General features: G+C 42.2%; 2 long non-coding RNA genes across 2 annotated transcripts in view; one reads left to right on the top strand and one right to left on the bottom strand.

The window, feature by feature from the left end:
• The first annotated feature begins 1,596 nt into the window (after window positions 1-1,596).
• The window catches only part of LOC130453839 (uncharacterized), a 16,464-nt gene continuing 74 nt past the window's right edge, over window positions 1,597-17,986 (top strand). Inside the window, exons 1-3 of the long non-coding RNA XR_008911436.1 lie at window positions 1,597-1,697; window positions 13,242-13,607; window positions 17,395-17,986. The exon at window positions 17,395-17,986 is cut by the window's right edge and continues 74 nt beyond it. This is a non-coding gene — a long non-coding RNA (uncharacterized LOC130453839). The remainder of the gene's footprint in view (window positions 1,698-13,241; window positions 13,608-17,394) is intronic.
• Window positions 14,724-17,118, bottom strand: LOC103098716 (uncharacterized). The gene is made up of 3 exons (XR_466304.3): window positions 16,984-17,118; window positions 16,052-16,228; window positions 14,724-15,130 (listed from the first exon to the last, which is right to left on the bottom strand). It is a non-coding gene; the product is annotated as an uncharacterized LOC103098716 (long non-coding RNA).

Raw genomic sequence — 17,986 nt, 5'->3', positions numbered from 1 at the left:
TATTAGGATTAAAATCATGAATTTTGTCTCCAAAATCAGTGCTTTCTTCCATACATATTGTCTCTCAGGTTCTTGTGTTCAAGGCTCCAGTCTCTAAGAGTATTAGAGAAGTAGAGCTGGTGGGGATCTCAGAGGCTATCTAGTTCAATCCCCTCATTATATAAAGAAACTGAAACCCAAGTAGGTTCAGTGGTTTGACAGGTAATAGAGAGCAGAGTAGGATTTGAACCCACATCTTCTAATTCCATAACTCATGTTCATTCCATTGTTCAAGGCTCTCCCTTTTAAAAAGTCCCTCTAGGCTGTGTTAACGTCATAATGAGACCCCTTGAGGTCAGATGCCATGCCTCTTCTCTCAGACCAGGTTCTCCCTGAAGGTAGGGACTGAGCCACCTGCACCCCAACCCATCAGAGACTCTCCTTCTTACATCAGGAGTCATTTCTTCTCTTCAGTCTGAAAGAGTGGGAACCAGAATCACCTAGCACAGAGCTTACAAGAGTAACCAGTACAAGACACGTTACATTTAGACTCACATAAATGCTTCGTGGCAATGAAATTCAACAAGACCCTGGATTAGATAATGGTCATAATGACTCTCTGAACGTCTTAGACATTCATCTGTTATTATACTTACCCTATTTAGAGCTAGAAGGGACCTTATAGGAAACTGAGGACCCAAGGCATGAAATGACTTGCCAAGAGCCCCCAAGTAATTCTGCCAAGAGAAACAAGGGTTTTGCCTTTGTGGCCCATTGGAGCTCACAGAGCCTATTCATTCTATGGCATCATTACCCCCAAAGTCCTTAACCATCCACAATTTCTATCCATGAGAGACATTTAGAGCAGAATTGATTTTTCCCATTGTAGAGAAGTAAACTTTTTAGCAATAATCATGCCTATTTGATCCTCATAGGCTATAAAATCCCCAAGGCATAAATCTGGATTCTAGGATTCTCATCACCACATTAGCCACAGAGTGACTTTTTTCTGTCATAGACACTCTCAGAAACCCTCTACATTATAAAGAAGGCTGGCACTGGATCTGAAATCACAGAGATTCATCTTCCAGAGTTCAAATCTAGACTCAGACACTTACTAGCTATGTGACTCTGGGCAAGTCACTTAACCTGTTTGCCTCAGTTTCTTCATCTGTAAAATGAACTGGAGAAGGAAATGACAAACCACTTCATTATCTTTGCCAAAAAAACCCAAAATAGGGTCATGAAGAGTTGGGCATGCCTGAAAAATGACTAAACAAGAAGAGATATACATCAATGAAAAGGGGACACCCATGGTAATGCAATCACAGGTTTCTGAGGTATTAACACAAGTACTATGTGGGAATAAATTAAGGACCCCAAAAGAAACTCAATTCATCCAATATCACAAGGATGCTGACTGTATCTACAAGAACTTGGGTTTCTTCATTCCCAGTGCCTGATCCATTCTGCTCTCATTTCATGGCCTGGGGAAGCCTCTGTTGGCTGTTGACCCCTTTAACCGATGAGAATGCTCTCCTAGCTAAAGGTCACCGTGGCCACATCAGCCCCTGGACCAATTATCCTGAGTCCTTGCCTGGGAACAAAGCCCAACATTCCATCCCTTGTAACACTCCACCTATTGTTCGGTTTATCTGAACACTGTGACCTCTATCCTTCCTGCTCATCTTCCTGTGTTCCTAGGCATGTTGGGGCAGGTATTTCTAGACCTTTATGCTCTCCTTATATTAGCTCTAGTTTCCCAGGTCAAAAGGGTTCCCAAGGCAGTTTTCCCAGCCTCGCTGTGAATGGATACGGTTTACATTTGACAGTGATCTCTGTCTCTGCCATCTTTGAATTAAGCTCCTAATAGTGGAAGACCATAGAGTTTGAACGCTTCATTTTACAGATGTAGAATCAGAGACTTGGGGACTTTAAGTGATTTGCCCAGGTCCCAATGTCTTTGCAGGGTCTAGCAGAGATAAGGTTCCTGTGGCTTCAAAGCTAATAGTATGTCAAGTAGTAGAGGTTCCCCACATTCCCCGTCTAGGCTCATTTCATTGGTCAGACTAGGGTTGGGAAGGAAAATTACTTGAAGGAGAGCCAAAACCCAAAACAGACCCTGTTCTCAGGGAGCCCCTAGGCTGGGGCTTACATTCAGAAAGTCCCCAGAAGGAAAAGGAGGCATATTCCTTGCCTTCTGGGAGTCCCCAGCTGGAGGCAGCAAGAACAAGAGAAGGCTGGGTAACTCAATGGATGGAGAGCCAGGCCTAGAGATAGGAGATCCTGGGTTCAAATCTGGCCTTCCTAGCTGTGTGACCCTGGGCAAGTCACATAAACCTCCTTGCCTAGCCCTTACCACTCTTCTGCCTTGGAACCAATACATAGTATTGATTCTAAGGTGGAAGGTAAGAGTTTTTAAAAAATGGTAAGTGGAGGGGCAGCTGGTAGCTCAATGGATGGAGAGCCAGGCCTAGAGATGGGAGATCCTAGGTTCAAATATGACCTTGCTAGAGCTGTGTGACCCTGGGCAAGTCACTTAACCCCCATTGCCTAGCCCTTACTGCTCTTCTGCCTTGGAACCAATACACAGTATTGATTCTAAGGTGGAAAGTAAGGGTTTAAAAAAAAAGAACAGGAGCAGATGGGGACCATAGCCCTGGGATGAGAGATGCCTCTGCTCACCAAAACCAGGTCTCCAGCCTCCTGGAGCTGGGCTTAGAGTGTATTATACCTCTGGTGAGGTGGCCAGGGTGGTGGGGGGAGGCAGTGCTGACCTCAGCAGAAAGATCTCCTCTACTCCTCCTTACAGCCACTCCCTGGGCAAGTCCTGTCCCTGGGCAGATGCTGACAAGCCTCCTCCTGAGCCAGGGGCTGGCATCCAGCCAAATCAAGCCCTGCCACCAAGTGGACAATTGTTTGATGCTTGGCTAAATTTCGGAGTGGAAGAACCACTGTCCCCTCCTGCCTTGGTCTGACTGCCTTCTCCTCCTCAGCCTGACCCTGTATCTGGCTGCATTAAGGATCCTAGGTCAGAGGTCTATTGGGCTTGGGGAGGCTGAGGTCAGGGGTGTGGAGGGAGGAGCTGGCAAGGAGAAAAGGAGGAAGGAAGAAGAGAGGAGAGAAAGAATGGGGTAGGTGAAGAGGAGGATAGGAACTGGGGCTAGGGCTAAGAAGGAAGAGAATTCCCAAAAGGAAGAAGAGATGAGGAGAGAAGAGAGACAGATGAGGGTATGAATGGGAAAGAGGGAGGGGAAAGGGAGAGATTAGAAAAGGAGAAGGAAGGAGGGAACAGTGGGTTGAGAGAAGGAAAGTACAAGGAGTCAGAGCCAAGAATGAGACAAGATGAGAAGAGAAAGGGGGAGGAGGGAAAGATGAAGGAAATTTCCACACTGGGAAGGAATGGCTGGCTTTAAGCTGAGAGCCTGAAGTTTCATGTAAAATTCATTCTTTCTGTTTTACCATGTATATGCAAATGCCCATTGTGTTGGTATTTGTGAAATTCAGAATTTAAATTTAAATTAATTTGGAGAAAAGGAAAATGTTTGGCTCTCACAAAATCATACTTAAACTCAGACAACTAGCCCAATTTCCCACCCATTGCAAGACCCCCAATTCCTCATCTTCTAGCCTCTGCTTGGATACTTCCAGAGACAAGGAGCTCCCTCCCTTCCCAGATATTCCACTCCATTGTGAGATAACTTTTCACCATTCCTGATCCTAAGCTGATATGGCTTCCCAGTAAGTTTCTGTATCCTTCAACTCCATGACTCCTACACAGCCATTTGGATGCTTGAAGGCAGTGATCCTCAGGTCCCCTCTCCCACAAGTCTTCTCTTCTGCAGGACAAATATTCCCAGTTTTTCGAGGAAATGCTGGAATTACATGGTTTTCAGCATGCTGGTGGCCCTCCTTTGCTCCTGCTTATCTATCTCCCTGCTGAAATGTGATATGCATCACCAGTTATAGCATGGCTGGAAGGCCTAAGCAGGGCAGAGAAGAGGAGGGCTGTCACTTGTGTTCTATATACTTTATGCTTCTGTTCACGCAGCCTAAAATCAAATTTACTTTACTGTCTTTGACATCACAGTGTTGACTCACATAGAGTTTGTTGGGTGTTCAGTCACTTCAGTCGTGTCTGACTCTTCCTGACCCCATTTGGAGTTTTCTTGGCAAAGATACTGGACTGATTTGACATTTCCTTTTCCAGCTCATTTTACAGATGAGGAATTGAGGCAAATGGGGTTAAATGACTTGCTCAAGGTCATACCTCTAGGAAGTATCTGAGGTTGGATTTGAATTCAAGTTTTTCCAACTCCAGGCCCAGCACTCCATCAGAGCTGTCCTACATAGACTTCACAGTTTATTAAACCTTCAAATCTTATTCATATGAATTATTCAGCAGAATTTACCCCCATCCAGTACTCATACAGTTGATTTTTTGAACCCAAAAACCACATTTTAACTTTATCCCTATTAAATTTCATCTTGTCAAATGTGGCCCATTGTTTTAGTCTCTTAAGAGCTTTTTGGATTTTAACTCTCCACTCTATATCATCCACAGATTTGATAAGGATGAGACACATAGGTGGTGCAATAGATAGAGTGTCAGTCTGGGGTCAGGAAGACACCTGAATTCAAATCTGGTCTCAGATACCTACTAGGTATGTGACCCTAGTCACTTAACCTCATTTGCCTCAGTTTCCTCATCTGCAAAATGAGCTAGAAATGGCAAACCCCTCCAGTATCTTTGTCAACAACACTCCAAATGAGGTCATGAAGAGTCAGACATGGCTGAAAAAACTGAACAAAAACAACCATTGTTCTCATCTATTAAGAGTTTTTTAGATCTTAACTATTTCATGTAGTGTTAACTTTCTCCCAACTCCATATCATCCATAAATTTGATACAGATGTTATCTATCCTTCATGCAAGTAATTTATTTTCTTCCCTCAATAATCTGTAAGCTCCTCAAGAGCAGGGAATGATTATAGGACTTAGCACATTGCCTGGCACACATGGTGGGTGCACTGGGTCTAATTTTTCAATGAATTCGAGTCCACTTAATTATATTTCCATCTAGTCCTTGTCTCTCCACTTTATCTACAACTACATCATGAAATTCTTTGTCAAATGCCTTCCTGAAATCCAGGTACACTGTCTAGGGTACCCCCATAGGATTCTAGTAATCCTGTCAAAAAAAAAGAAATTGGGTTACTTTGGGATGACCTAGTTTTTGATGAACTCATTTTAGTTCCTCATAGTCCCAAGGTCTGATTTCCAAGCATTAACAAAACCATGCCTTTAAAATTCATTGTAAAATTCTGCTTGAGATGGACACCCAACTGCTGGAGGATAGGTGGTCAATTGTGAGAAGCTAAGAGGGAGGTAAGATTGTGGAGACAAGTGGAGACAAATGGTGTTTGACTGTGAGGGGAGATAACACCATGAAAACCTGAGGGGACAGTAGAGTTAAATGAGTTTTTTTAAGGATGAGAAAATTTTGAGAAAGCAACAGAGAAGGAGGAAAGCAATAAAGAGGGCTGGTGACCAAAGGGGAAAACTGCCTGAGGGAATAGAAGAGTTGGATCAAGGGTATGAGAATGGGGGTTGGTACTGGCAAAGAGCTCAAGGAGAAGTGCCACGTCATTCTCCAAGACTTGAGCAATGGAAGAAAGAATGAGGAATGACGCTGAGGTGGTTTAAGTATGCCCTTGAGGAGAGTGATTCCTCAACCAGGTGGTTTGTTCATTTCCAGTGAGGTATGAGACAAAATCCTCTCTTTGGAGGGAAGAGGAAGAGGGGATAAAGATAGTTTGAAAAGAATGGGGAAAAAATTAGGAACAGTTCCTGGGTGAGATATAATAGTTATTTTGTATTCAGCCAATGAGGAAATATGTTTTTCTTGACTATGAATTTGTTATCCTTGTCTCTTTTTTCAATGGGGAATAGGAGGGAGAGAAAATAAATTTCTAATAATTTTTAATGATAAAAAATAGAGAGATTGGAAGATGCTATAGGTATGGAATGTGTACTTTCAGATAAGGTACTATGAACATCTTTATTACAAGAGAGCTCCCCTAGGGTGAGAGTATTCAGAAAGAAAAAAACATGTAAATAAAACTTTTTTTTAGTTTTATTTTTAAAACCCTTACTTTCTGTCTTAGAATCAAGACTGTGTATTGGTTCCAAGGCAGAAGAGCAGTAAGGACTAGGTAATAGGGGTTAAGTAAACTGCCCAGGGTCACACAGCTAGGAAAAGTGTCTGAGGTCAGATTTGAACCCAGGACCTTCTCCCATTCTAAGTCTGGCTCTCAATCCACTGAGCCACCCAGATGACCTCTAGATAAAAGTTCTTAAAAGATTAAGAGTCGATCAGGAAAGAATAATAGAATTATCATGGAGCAGGGTGGATCCAGAGAAGAGTGGATAACACAAATTTGTAAGGTCAACATCTTCAGATGACTTCCTGCAGGGTTATTCAACCTCATGCAAGCTGGAACAGAGGAGACAGAGTCAAGGTTTGAAAGGATATGAACAGCAGTAGGACAATAAGACAAGGAATCCAAGGGTTCAGGGCAGAGTGAGATTGAACTGATTAATGGATAGGTTGAGATTCTGAAGTGAGGAAAGTGGCATCAGGGCATGAGTGATGACCTTGGAAAGTGGAGAAGTGGCAGAGCAGCAGAGAATGAGGCTTAGGATGGCTGAGGAACTGGGAGATATGGGAGGATAGGAAGCTACATATTCAGAGATTAATTTGAAAGTTATGGACTCTGGAGGTGAACACTTGTATGAAGTGATGGGATCAGAGGGATAACCATCCTTGTGCATGGCTGAGATAGTACAGATCATGAAGTGAAGAAAAGGATGATCCAAGCAAAGACATCTGAAGGGAGGGACTTCCACGTGTAAATATGAAAGAGGAAGGGAAGGAAGGAAGAAGGAAGGAAGGAAGGAAGGAAGGAAGGAAGGAAGGAAGGAAGGAAGGAAGGAAGGAAGGAAGGAAGGAAGGAAGGAAGGAAGGTAAGGAAGGAAGGAAGGAAGAAGGAAGGAAGGAAGGAAGGAAGAAGGAAGGAAGGAAGGAAGGAAGAAGGAAGGAAGGAAGGAAGGAAGGAAGGAAGGAAGGAAGGGAAGGAAGGAAGGAAGGAAGGAAGAAAGAAAGGAAGGAAGGAAGGAAGGAAGGAAGAAAGAAAGAAAGAAAGAAAGAAAGAAGAAAGAAAGAAAGAAGAAAGAAAGAAAGAAAGAAAGAAAGAAAGAAAGAAAGAAAAGAAAGAAAGAAAGAAGAAGAAAAGAAAGAAAGAAAGAAAGAAAGAAAGAAAGAAAGAAAGAAGAAAGAAGAAAGAAAGAAAGAAAGAAGAAAGAAAGAAAGAAAGAAAGAATGAAGAAAGAAGAAGAAAGAAAGAAAGAAAGAGAGAGAGAGAGAGAGAGAGAGAGAGAGAGAGAGAGAGAGAGAGAGAGAGAGAGAGAGAGAGAGAGAGAGGGAGGGAGGGAGGGAGGGAGGGAGGGAGGGAGGGAGGGAGGGAGGGAGGAAGGAAGGAAGGAAGGAAGGAAGGAAGGAAGGAAGGAAGGAAGGAAGGAAGGAAGGAAGGAAGGAAGGAAGGAAGGAAGGAAGGAAGGAAGGAAGGAGGAGGAAGGAAGGAAGGAAGGAAGGAAGGAAGGAGGAAGGAAGGAAGGAAGGAAGGAAGGAAGGAAGGAAGGAAGGACAACTGGGGGGGAGGGGGACAAAGTGGATAGAGTTCCAGCCTGGAGTCAGGAAGATCCATCTTCCTGAGTTCAAATCTTACCTCAGATAATTACTGTGTGACCCTAAGTCACTTCACCCTATTTGCCTTACCTTTCTCACCTGTAAAATGAGTTGGAGAAGGAAATGGCAACACCACTCTAGTATTTTGACCAAGAAAACACCAAATGCGGTCATGAAGAGTTGGACATGACCAAAAATAACTGAACCAAAAAAATATTATGGTAGAGATTTAGGTGTGAGCCAGGTCCAGAACATCCAGAAGGATGACATACTGAGATAATGATGGACTAAAGATGCAGAATGAAAAACCTATGTTTTGGGGCATGCCAAGATAGGAACTTGTCTATGTGAATTTCTTACATAAACTTTTTCTTTTTTCCCCAGGGAGACAAGGTGGGAGGGATAAAAAATAAATTCTTATCATTAGAAAAGGTAAATTGTAATTTTTCTTAAAGAGAAAAAGAATGAGCTACAGATGGATAAATAGCAGTTACCAAGATCTCAATTGTGTTATGTATCTGGATGGAATAAGATTTTTTGAGCACTATCCTTACGATTTTAGGAATTTTTCAGATGTTTCTGACTTTTCATGACCCCATTTGGGGTTTTCTTGGCAAAGTTACTAGAGTAGTTTGCCATTTCCTTCTCCTGCTCATTTGGCAGATGAAGAAACTGAGGCTAACAGGGTTAAGTGAATTATCCAGGGTCACACAGCTAGAAGTATCTGAAGCCATATTTGAACTCAGAAGATGAGTCTTATTGGCTCCAAGTCCAGTGCTTTATCCATTGTATCACTCAATACTCACAATAACTCTATGAATTGTGGAATTTAAGCATTATCTTCTCATTTAATAGATGAGACTCAGAAAGGCCAAGTAACTTGCCCAAAATCATGCAAGTAATGAGTGCTGGACCTGAACCCAATCTAGTCTGGCTCTACTCCCACAGCTTCTGCAGTATCTAAAGAATTATAATTGAAGATTATTCAGAAGCTGTGAAAAAAGTTCATGATGTGTTTGAACAGTTTGGGGAAACCTGACAAACAAGAAGCTATATGGATGCAGGGATATAAAGGATTTTCCCCCCAAGAATGAATGAGAGAAAAGGAGTAGGCTGCTCAGACAATGAGATCCCAGGAGAACCAGCGGGCAGCTTTAGAATCCATTAATATCCTTAAAATGTCCAGAAAGCAGGAAGATGTCCCCTGCCCCATCATATGGACCTTCCTGTGGAAAAACCATGTGAAGACCTGGATTAGAATTAATTAAGATCGGTATTGCTAAAGGGAATACTCTTGTCCATCACCAATTGTCCTGACTTTTGTCTTGCCACTGGACTTCAAGGACTCCAGAAGAGACAGTGAAGCTGATCCCTTAGTGCGACTCTGCTTTACCTCCCATTTCAAATTCATGCACAAGTCAAGACTTCACCCATGATTTCATGGTCCTCTTTGAAATGAAGGACAAACAACAACTCATGTTGATGATTAATGGAGTATAAACACAGATGGGTATTCAAAGGCATGAAGTCTGTTTATAAGTGAGCAATGGACAGAGTGCTACCTTGGAGTCAGGAGGACTTAGTTCAAAACCTGCTCTGCCACTAGTTGCCTGATCCTAGGCAAGTTCCTGGGCAACCATTAATGTCCTCTGCATATCAGTTTCCTCATCTGTAAGAAAAGATAAATAGGTCCAATAAGATAGGTCCAATGAGCCAAGGTTGTTGTGAGGATCAAAGGAGGTAATCTTGTAAAATCTTAAAGTGTCCTATAAATGCTCATTATTATCATTACTGTTCTAGTATTATTATTGCAAAAATAATTTATAATTTGCTGATAACTCCTTTTTCGTTTATTCCTATCTCATTTGCTCCTCATAATACCCTTGTGAGAGCATTTTTCTTATACAGATGAAGAAATTGAAACTTATGAAAGTTGAATGACTCAGTCAGGGCCATCCACCAAGAAAGGGACAGAGCCAGGACATGAACCTCCTAAGTAAGGCAGGCACAATGGGCAGAGTGAAAAGAGCATTGATTCTGGAGTCAGTGGAGCTGGACTCAATGCTTATTTAACTGTATGATCTCAGGCAGGTCACTTTACCTAATAGGTCTCAGTTTCTCCATCTCTAAAATGAAAATACTAGATGGCCTCTGAGGTCCCTAATAGGTCTAAAACTATGCTATCAGCTCTAGTTAATGAAAAGAATAATAACCACTAGCTTTTAGACAGCACTTAAGGTTTGTAAAATACTTCACAGATATCCCATTAGATCTCAATTTCTCTCTGAAATTTTTCTTGTGCTCCCTGTGCAACCTCCAGCAAATTATTTTACTTCTCTGGGCCAGTTTCCTCATCTGTAAGCAAAGGAGGGTGGATTATATGGACTTTGAGATCTCTTCAAGATCTAGTTCTGTAATCCCCTGCCTAGAGTCCAGTGTTCTTTCCTTTGCAGTAAGTCTAGCATAATTCCATAGAGCCAAGCAATACAAAAAACTATGGGAGTGGGGGGGTGGAATCGAGAGGAAGGAAGACATGATCACATCTGACTTTGGGGATAAGGAAAACATTCGTTCACCTTCACAAAGGGCCATTTTGACCCAAGCATTTCTAAGCCACAGATAGGCTCTATTTCTGAGAATAATCCTCTCCCCACCCCCTAAGGTCCTATCGTTTGCATCTCAGCTCCCTTTTGCCATCCTTCTCATCAATAAAGGCCCTCCCTTGCCCCAAATGAGCCCCAGCTGGGTGAAGGTTCCCCCTTGCCTGACAGATGGGCTGATGGACAGGAAGGCAGCTGGGTCTGCCCTTGATCTGTCCCTGGCTGGAGCAGCTTCGTGGCATCTTTCCAGAGGAGGCTAAAGACCTTTGTGTGTAATTTACAGCTTAACCATCTGGGGGTTGGGGAAAGAAGTCCTAGGAAAGGGAGGGGAGAGGAATGAGATCAGGCCACTGGAGCTGAAGCTGAGACTTTGGGAGGGGAGTGGAAGGCAGATGAGCATCCTGTAGCCTTTGCCATCACTTGGCTGCCCCTCCCCAGAATTATAACCATGAAGATTGAGAGGTGACCCTAGATTTGAAATCTAGATCTAAGTTGAGTCCCAACTCCAATATTCATTTTCTAGATATTTAGACAAATTTAGACAAATCACTCCCCCTCCTCAAGCCTCAGTTTTCTCCTCTGTAAAATGAGGATAATAATTCTTGCCCTGTCTCCCTTAGAACTGTGAGGAAAGCACAGTAAATTCTAAAGGGCTATGTAAATAGGAGTTGATATTATTATTGACCACAACGATTCAACAAATATTTATTAAGCATTTACTGAAACATGCATAGCACCTGTACTCAATGCTGTCTAGATAGGAAAGTTGATTTTCCCATAGTTCATCGCCTAGTGGATATGAATGTGCTTGATAAATTCATATTAGACAAATACATCCTGTGTATTACAAGAAAGGGCTACTACTCTGGTCAAGAGAAGTTGTTGGGATGGAGCTGATAGATGGAAATAATGTTGCCTTCCCCACCCCACCCCACCCCAAAAAAGGAAGAAAAGAGTTTCAATGAAACATTAAAAACCAAACAGATGGGGCAGCTAGGTAGCATAGTGAATAGAAAGGAAGTCCTGGGCTCAAATCTAAGCTAGCTATGTGACTCTAGGCAAGTCATTTAACTCCCCTTGCCTTGCCCTTACCACTCTTCTGCCTTGGAACCAATACTGATTCTAAGACAGAAGGTAAGAGTTAAAAAAAGATGAGAGTTTAAGGACATTCAGAAAGGGACACCGACAAGTAGGGAAATTTTGTTACTCTCATGATAAATTTAATACATCCTTTAAGAAAACAAACTAGATAATGGAGGTCACATTTTAACTTATCATCCTCTTTTCTGTTCTTTTAAATAGAAATGCTCATATTTGCTGATGTTTATAAAATAAAATATTTTTAATTTAAAAAATGCATAGATAGTGGCACTTAACCCCCATTGCCTCGCTCTTACTGTTCTCCAGTCTTGGAACCAAGTCACATTATTGATTCTAAGATGGAAGGTAAGAATCTTGAAAAATGCATAGATACAGATGTCCCAGAAGTCTTAGTGAGGCTGGAAGTTATTGAAGCTTACTTATTTATAACTTATTATACTCATTACTTATTTATAACTTATTCTAACTTTAAGTTATTGAGGCTTATTGAGGGTAAAGACTTTTGGGACACATTGCATAGACATATAGAACTTTATTACTTATGTAACAAAGCAGCAGAGCATGGTGAAAAGCCTGCAAAACTGGAATCAGAGATACCTGGGCTTCAGTTTGGGCTCTAACACTTAGTAGCTATGTAACACCTGCCCATGTGGAGCCTCAGTTTCCTCATTTGTTAAATGAGGAGCATAGGACTAGTAATTCTTACCTCACAAGATTGTTGTGAGAGGAACGTGTCTTAAACCTTAAGGAGTTTCAGAAATAGAGACCATTGCTATTGTTACATACATGCATAAATCTATAAACATTTGTATAATCAATCTGGAGTCAGAAAACTTTGGTTCTAAAAGTGGTTCTGCCACTAATTAACTAGCATTTATCTGGCACCTTGAGGTTTACAAAGCTGTTTACATCTGTTATCTCATCTGATCCTCAAGGCAACCTTGTAGGGTAGATATTATTTCTTCAAGTTTTTTTTTCCCAGATTATGTATCACTGATCATTTTCTGACAGTTTTGCAATCCATGTTCTCTCCCTTCTTCCTTCCCACTCTTTCCCTTCCCCAAGATGGCAGGTAATAGGATATATGTTGTACGTGTTATCAGGGAATACATATTTCCATGTTCATCATGTTGTGGAAGAAGACATATCACTTACACTAAGAAAAAAAGTCATGGAAGAAATAAAGGCAAAACTGGCACATTTCAATCTGCATTCAGACTCCATCATTTCCTTTATGGCAGATGGGTTGCCTTTTTCATCATGAGTCCCTTGGAGTTGTCCTGGTTCCTTGCATTGCTGCTAATAATTAAGCCATTCCCAGTTGATTATCATACTTTATTGCAGTTAATGTGTACAATGTTCTCCTGGTTCTTTCACTTTGCATCCTCCATATTTCTTTCCAGGATTTTTTTGTAATCATCATGTTGGTCCTTTGGTGGGTACTATTATTCTCTCCATTTTATAAGTAAGGGAAAGTGAGGCAGACAGAGATTAAGTGACTTGCCCAGAGTCACACAGCTAGCAAATATCTGAGGTAGGATTTAAATTTCTATCCATGGCCCATTTTGCTGTCCCCCACCACCAATTCTGTACAATGAGGAGATTAGATTGAATTCTCTTTAATATCTAGTCAGTCTCTAACAATCTATGATCATATAATATCCTTGAGTGTGTGTGTGCTTCCATATATACATACACATAAATATGGGTATTTGCATACAAAAAAATGCCAAAAATATATTGCTCATGCATTTGTTCAGTTTCCTCATCTGTATGATGGGCATAATAATGTTCCCTTTGTCTCTCCTCCCAGAGCTCAGATGAGGTCTCCTGAGATCTTCATTGTAAAGCAATTTGCTGTCAAAAGCCCTAACGGAATCCAAGCTGTTAGTGCCAAGTTGTTCCAAGAATGTGTTGATTCCAAGCAGAATGGGCTGAACTAGCTAGACCTGAGAACAAGGTCTGGAGACAGAGGATGGACATCGAGGGTCATAAGGATCCAAAGATTCTGAAAAGAAATATGCCTTAGAACAAAGATTGTAGTCTACCACCTCCATGTTTTTCTGAGGAGGAAACTGAAGCCCAGAGAGAGGAAAGAACATTCCCAAGGTCTCAGAAGAGGATGTGCCTGTAGTCTAGAAAGGAAGAAAAATAGGTTCCTGTTAGGACTAAAAGAAAGGTAAGGGCAAAGAGCTCAGCCTGAAAATTAACAGAACTGATTACAAGGAACAACAATCATTCAGGTGATCCTAGAGGAAGGGGAGAGACAGCAAAGGAAGTGGGGAGAACACTGAATTGGGAATGAAAGAGCATAAATTTCACCTGTAAAATGGGGGAAATAGTATTTGTATTCTTGACCTTGCAGAGCTATTAGAAGGAAAGTTGCTTTGTAAAGCACTATAGAAATGTGAGCTGTTAGATGTATTTAAATTATTGTCATTTTGTTGACGAGGGAGTAATAGAGATGGAAAGAGAGAGAAAGGAGGGAGATAAGAAAGAAGGAGGAAGGGAGAGGGAGGGAGGGAAAGGGAGAGGCAGAGAGAGGAGGAAGGAGGGAGAGAGAAAGGGAGAAATAGAAAAAGAGAGGGGAGAAATAAGTGGTGAGAAAGAGAGAGATGGGGAGGGAGAAAGGGAGAGAGAGGAAAAGGGAAAAGCAGAAAAGGAGAAAGAATATGTAGATTATGGGAGAGAGAGATAGAGACAGAGATAGGGGAAGAGAAGGAGAAAGAAAGAGAAAAGTAAAAAGAAAAGGAGAGGGAAGAAATAGGTGATGGGAGATAGAAACAGAGATAGGGGAGGGAGGGAGAAAGAGAGAGAAAGAAAAGAAAGAAAAAAGGAGAGGGGAGAAATAGGTGGTAGGCAAGAGAGAGAGACAAAGACAGAGAGGCAGAGAGATAAAGGGAGGAAGAGAGAGGAAAAGAGGAGAGGGAAAGAGAGAAAGGAGAAAAGAATGGAGAGAGGGGAATGGAAGAGAGAACTCTTATTAAGCATTTATTCTGTTCCAGACACTGTGCTAAGTGCTAGGGATAGCAAGGCAGCCCTTGGCTTTGGGGGAACTTAATGGGTAACAGAATACATAAAGGGGACCTGAAAAGGGGGGGGTCATATGGGAGAGGTATAGAGATAGCCAGGACATAGTAAGGGGGCCTGAACCCTAGCAAGAGAAGACAAAAGCTCACCCACCAGAGTCAGGGATCTCAAGATGAGTGAGAGGCAGTTCTAACCAGCTTAAAAAATCTTAATGTGAAATTTTCATTGTAAGCATTTACACTCAGAAATTGATAACCACCACCAATCTGGGCCACATTTTATTTGTCTAGACTTAGAATGTGCTAATAATTCAAATTAGACATAAAAGGGTGTGCATATATCCTCTCTCAGCTCCAGACCTGTTATTAAACACCAGCACCTCCTTCAGGGATCCCAGGGGTGGAGTCCCAATTTCTAATGGCCCTAGAGGATCTTTCCAACTCTGAGGTTCTGCGATTGCATGACATATAACCTGGGCCAATTCTTCTCCTGACGAGATAATACAGTTTTTCTCTTGAACCATCTGTCCATATGTGCTGAATGAAGATGAGTGTAGAAGAAGACAGGATTCCTTCCAAAGCAGGAGAGTGGAGGAAAAGGCCAAAGCCCAAGAGCCTTGTGACAGAGGCTGGCACTTTTTCCTAGTCATGGAGAACTTCCTCCTATTGGTCCCTGTGGATAGTAACAACAGAAAGTCTGAAAACTAGTAGAGAACCATCTAGAAGAGCCCACTTACTCTCTTTATTTACCCTTGAGGCCAGTTAGGTGAGGCAGTGGATGGAGCTCTAGGTCCAGAATCAGAAAAGACTTGAGTTGGGGGCAGTTGGGTGGCTCAATAGATTGAGAGTCAGGTCTAGAGATGGGAGATCCTAGCTTCAAATCTGACCTCAGACACTTCCTAGCTGTGTGACCCTGTGCAAGTCACTTGACCTCCATTGCCTAGCCTATACCACTCTCCTGCCTTGTGTAAAAATGGAGATTTGAACCTCAGACTTCAATCCCCAGAAGTCCTTGGTACTTCCCAGAATTCCCTATAATCTCACCTGAGTCCCCACCTGGGTGAGATCACAATGAGTATTTAACTAGCTCTCTGACTCACACTCGGTCTCTACTCTTCTTAATGATGCTGTGGGTAAGCTAAGCTTGGGGGGTTTGAATGGGCTAATCAGCCTAGGCATGTGGTTTTTCTATTTTGCATTTTCTTTATTCCTTGATTTCTAATAATCTTTAATAAACCTCTTAAAATATAATATTTCTATTACTAGAGACTAAATTTAATTTTTACACTTGGAAACAATAAACAGTTTGATTCTAAGATGGAAGGTGAAGTTTTGTTTTGTTTTTAAAGACTTGAGTTCAGATCTGACCTCAGATACTTGCTAATTGTATGACCTTGAGCAAGTCACTTAGCTACTCTGTTTGCCTCAGTTTCTTCATCTGTAAAGTAGGGATAATAATAGCATCTACCTCCCAGGTTGTTGGGAAGATCAAATGAGACAATATTTGTACAGCACAATGTCCAGCATGGAGTAACTGCTAAATAAATGCTAGTCGTCATCATCATCATCATTATTGTTATTATTCCCTCCTTACCAAAGATCATCCCTTGCTCCAAGCCTGAAGTGGAGTGTGCACCATTTCCTCGTGGTCTTCTGCTCAGAATCATCATCAGCATTCATGAAAGACTTTCTCTCCCTAGAAGCTTTCTTGGCTATGAGCTTTGACAAACTCCCGACTCTGCTGGTCTCATAAATTAGGCTTTCCCTCGTCCTATGGACAGAACAAACCACAGCAGCCATGTGAATATTTATCTGGCCGATGCCTTTATCCAGGGGTGCTCTGAGGGTCCCACATTAATGTGTCTGACCCAAACCCCAGCAGGAGGCCATCCCTCCCTTTTCAGAGCAGGGACCTCTTAAGGTTAGCACTTGATCTTCTCAAAGATGGAGGACTTTGCTCACAGGCCAGAAAGAGGGGGCCAAATAACTCATTTCCCCAAAGGAACACTGGTTTCCTTGAGGTCAATATTGGAGCCATTCCAAGTCATTGATTCATCTGATGTCCTTCCAGTAAGAAGCCATCGCTGAGCCGGTGAGCTCAGTCATTAGAGTGCATTCCTAATGAGGATGTTTCCATTTCAGACAAGGTCAGATAGCCTTCACTTCTGGCCCCAGACAGAGCTCTGACCCTGCCTCAGATGGAAACCTGATGCTAGCCCCAGCCTCAGCCTTGACGCTGACCCTTGTTCCTGATTATAGACTGAGCCTTGATCCTGCCCTGAGCCTCAGTCGGTCCCTCAACAAGCATTTCTTCATCTACTCTGTGCCAGGCTCTACACCCCAGAATGGGACTGCCCCTGCCCCTGCCCCTGCCCTCGGACTTCATCCTCACCCAACCCTACCCTTCGATCTACTCCCAGGCCAAGTGAGAATTGGGACTGCTGACCCCTAAAGTCCTTTCCCATTTCCAGGTTCTATGATTCTTCAAAGATAACAAATAATGCCCTTCTTTTGTAAAATACTTACAGATTTAAAGAAAGCATTTTGCCATTTTAAGAGTTCTTTATAGCTATCATCTCCCTTCACCCAAAAGTCAGGGAAGCAGGCTGGGAAAAGAGGGTGGCGTTGAGTTTCAAAGAGTCATCTGGGCATAGAACATTGAATGTTAAGAACAGAAGAACCCTTGGAACATAGAACCCAGGAGGGAGGGTGGGGAGGAAAGAGAGAATTTAGAACTCAAATTTTTTTTCCAAAAATATTAAAAATTGTTTCAACATGTTTGGGGGGGAAATAAAATATTATAAAAGAATTTTTTAAATTTTAAAGATGTTGAAAAATTCCATAGAACCCCAGAACACTATTAGAATATTATAATAGATGATAGGAATTTTAGAGAACCATCAATGCCACTTATTTTATGCCCTTTATTTTCCAAAGGCGGAGACCGAGGCTCAGAAGTGGGAAGCAACATATTCAAGGTCACCCCAAAAGTTAAATCAGTAAAGGTTGGTGCCTTTGTTGCAGAATAATAAATAATAACCTAGCTGTGGCCCTGACTGTTCCCTGGCCTTAAGCCCGGGCTCTGAGCTCCTGCCCATCTCAGGGGCTGCGTCAGCTTTGTTTCTCGATTGCACAAGAAGCAGACATTGTGAATCCAAGGCTCCTAGAACCTCGGGTTGAAACACAACTCCAGAAGGATCATCCAGCTTCTTCTTGAAGACCTCCAGGGATGGGAAACTCACCGTCTCCTGAGGCATCCCATTCCACTTGGCAGATAACTTGATGAGGGAGTTTTGCTTTGTGTCAAGAAGGAATCTGGCTCTCAGAAACTTCTCTCTTTGGTCTCTAATTCCATCTTATGGGACACAGCAGAATAAACAAGCCAGAAATGTTTGTTCTGTGCCCATAACAGCCCGAAAGATACCTAGAAACGATGATCTTGTACCAGCTGAAGGCTTCTCTGTTCCAGGCATTTGTCCTAAAGGATTTGCTCTCCCTGTCTGAGAGGATTCGGCCACTATTGACCTGA

Source organism: Monodelphis domestica, chromosome 4, assembly GCF_027887165.1.
Source record: "Monodelphis domestica isolate mMonDom1 chromosome 4, mMonDom1.pri, whole genome shotgun sequence".
NCBI classification, from domain to species: domain Eukaryota; kingdom Metazoa; phylum Chordata; class Mammalia; order Didelphimorphia; family Didelphidae; genus Monodelphis; species Monodelphis domestica.
The sequence above is the reverse complement of the archived record's forward strand: the minus strand, read 5'-3'. Positions and strand labels throughout refer to the sequence as shown.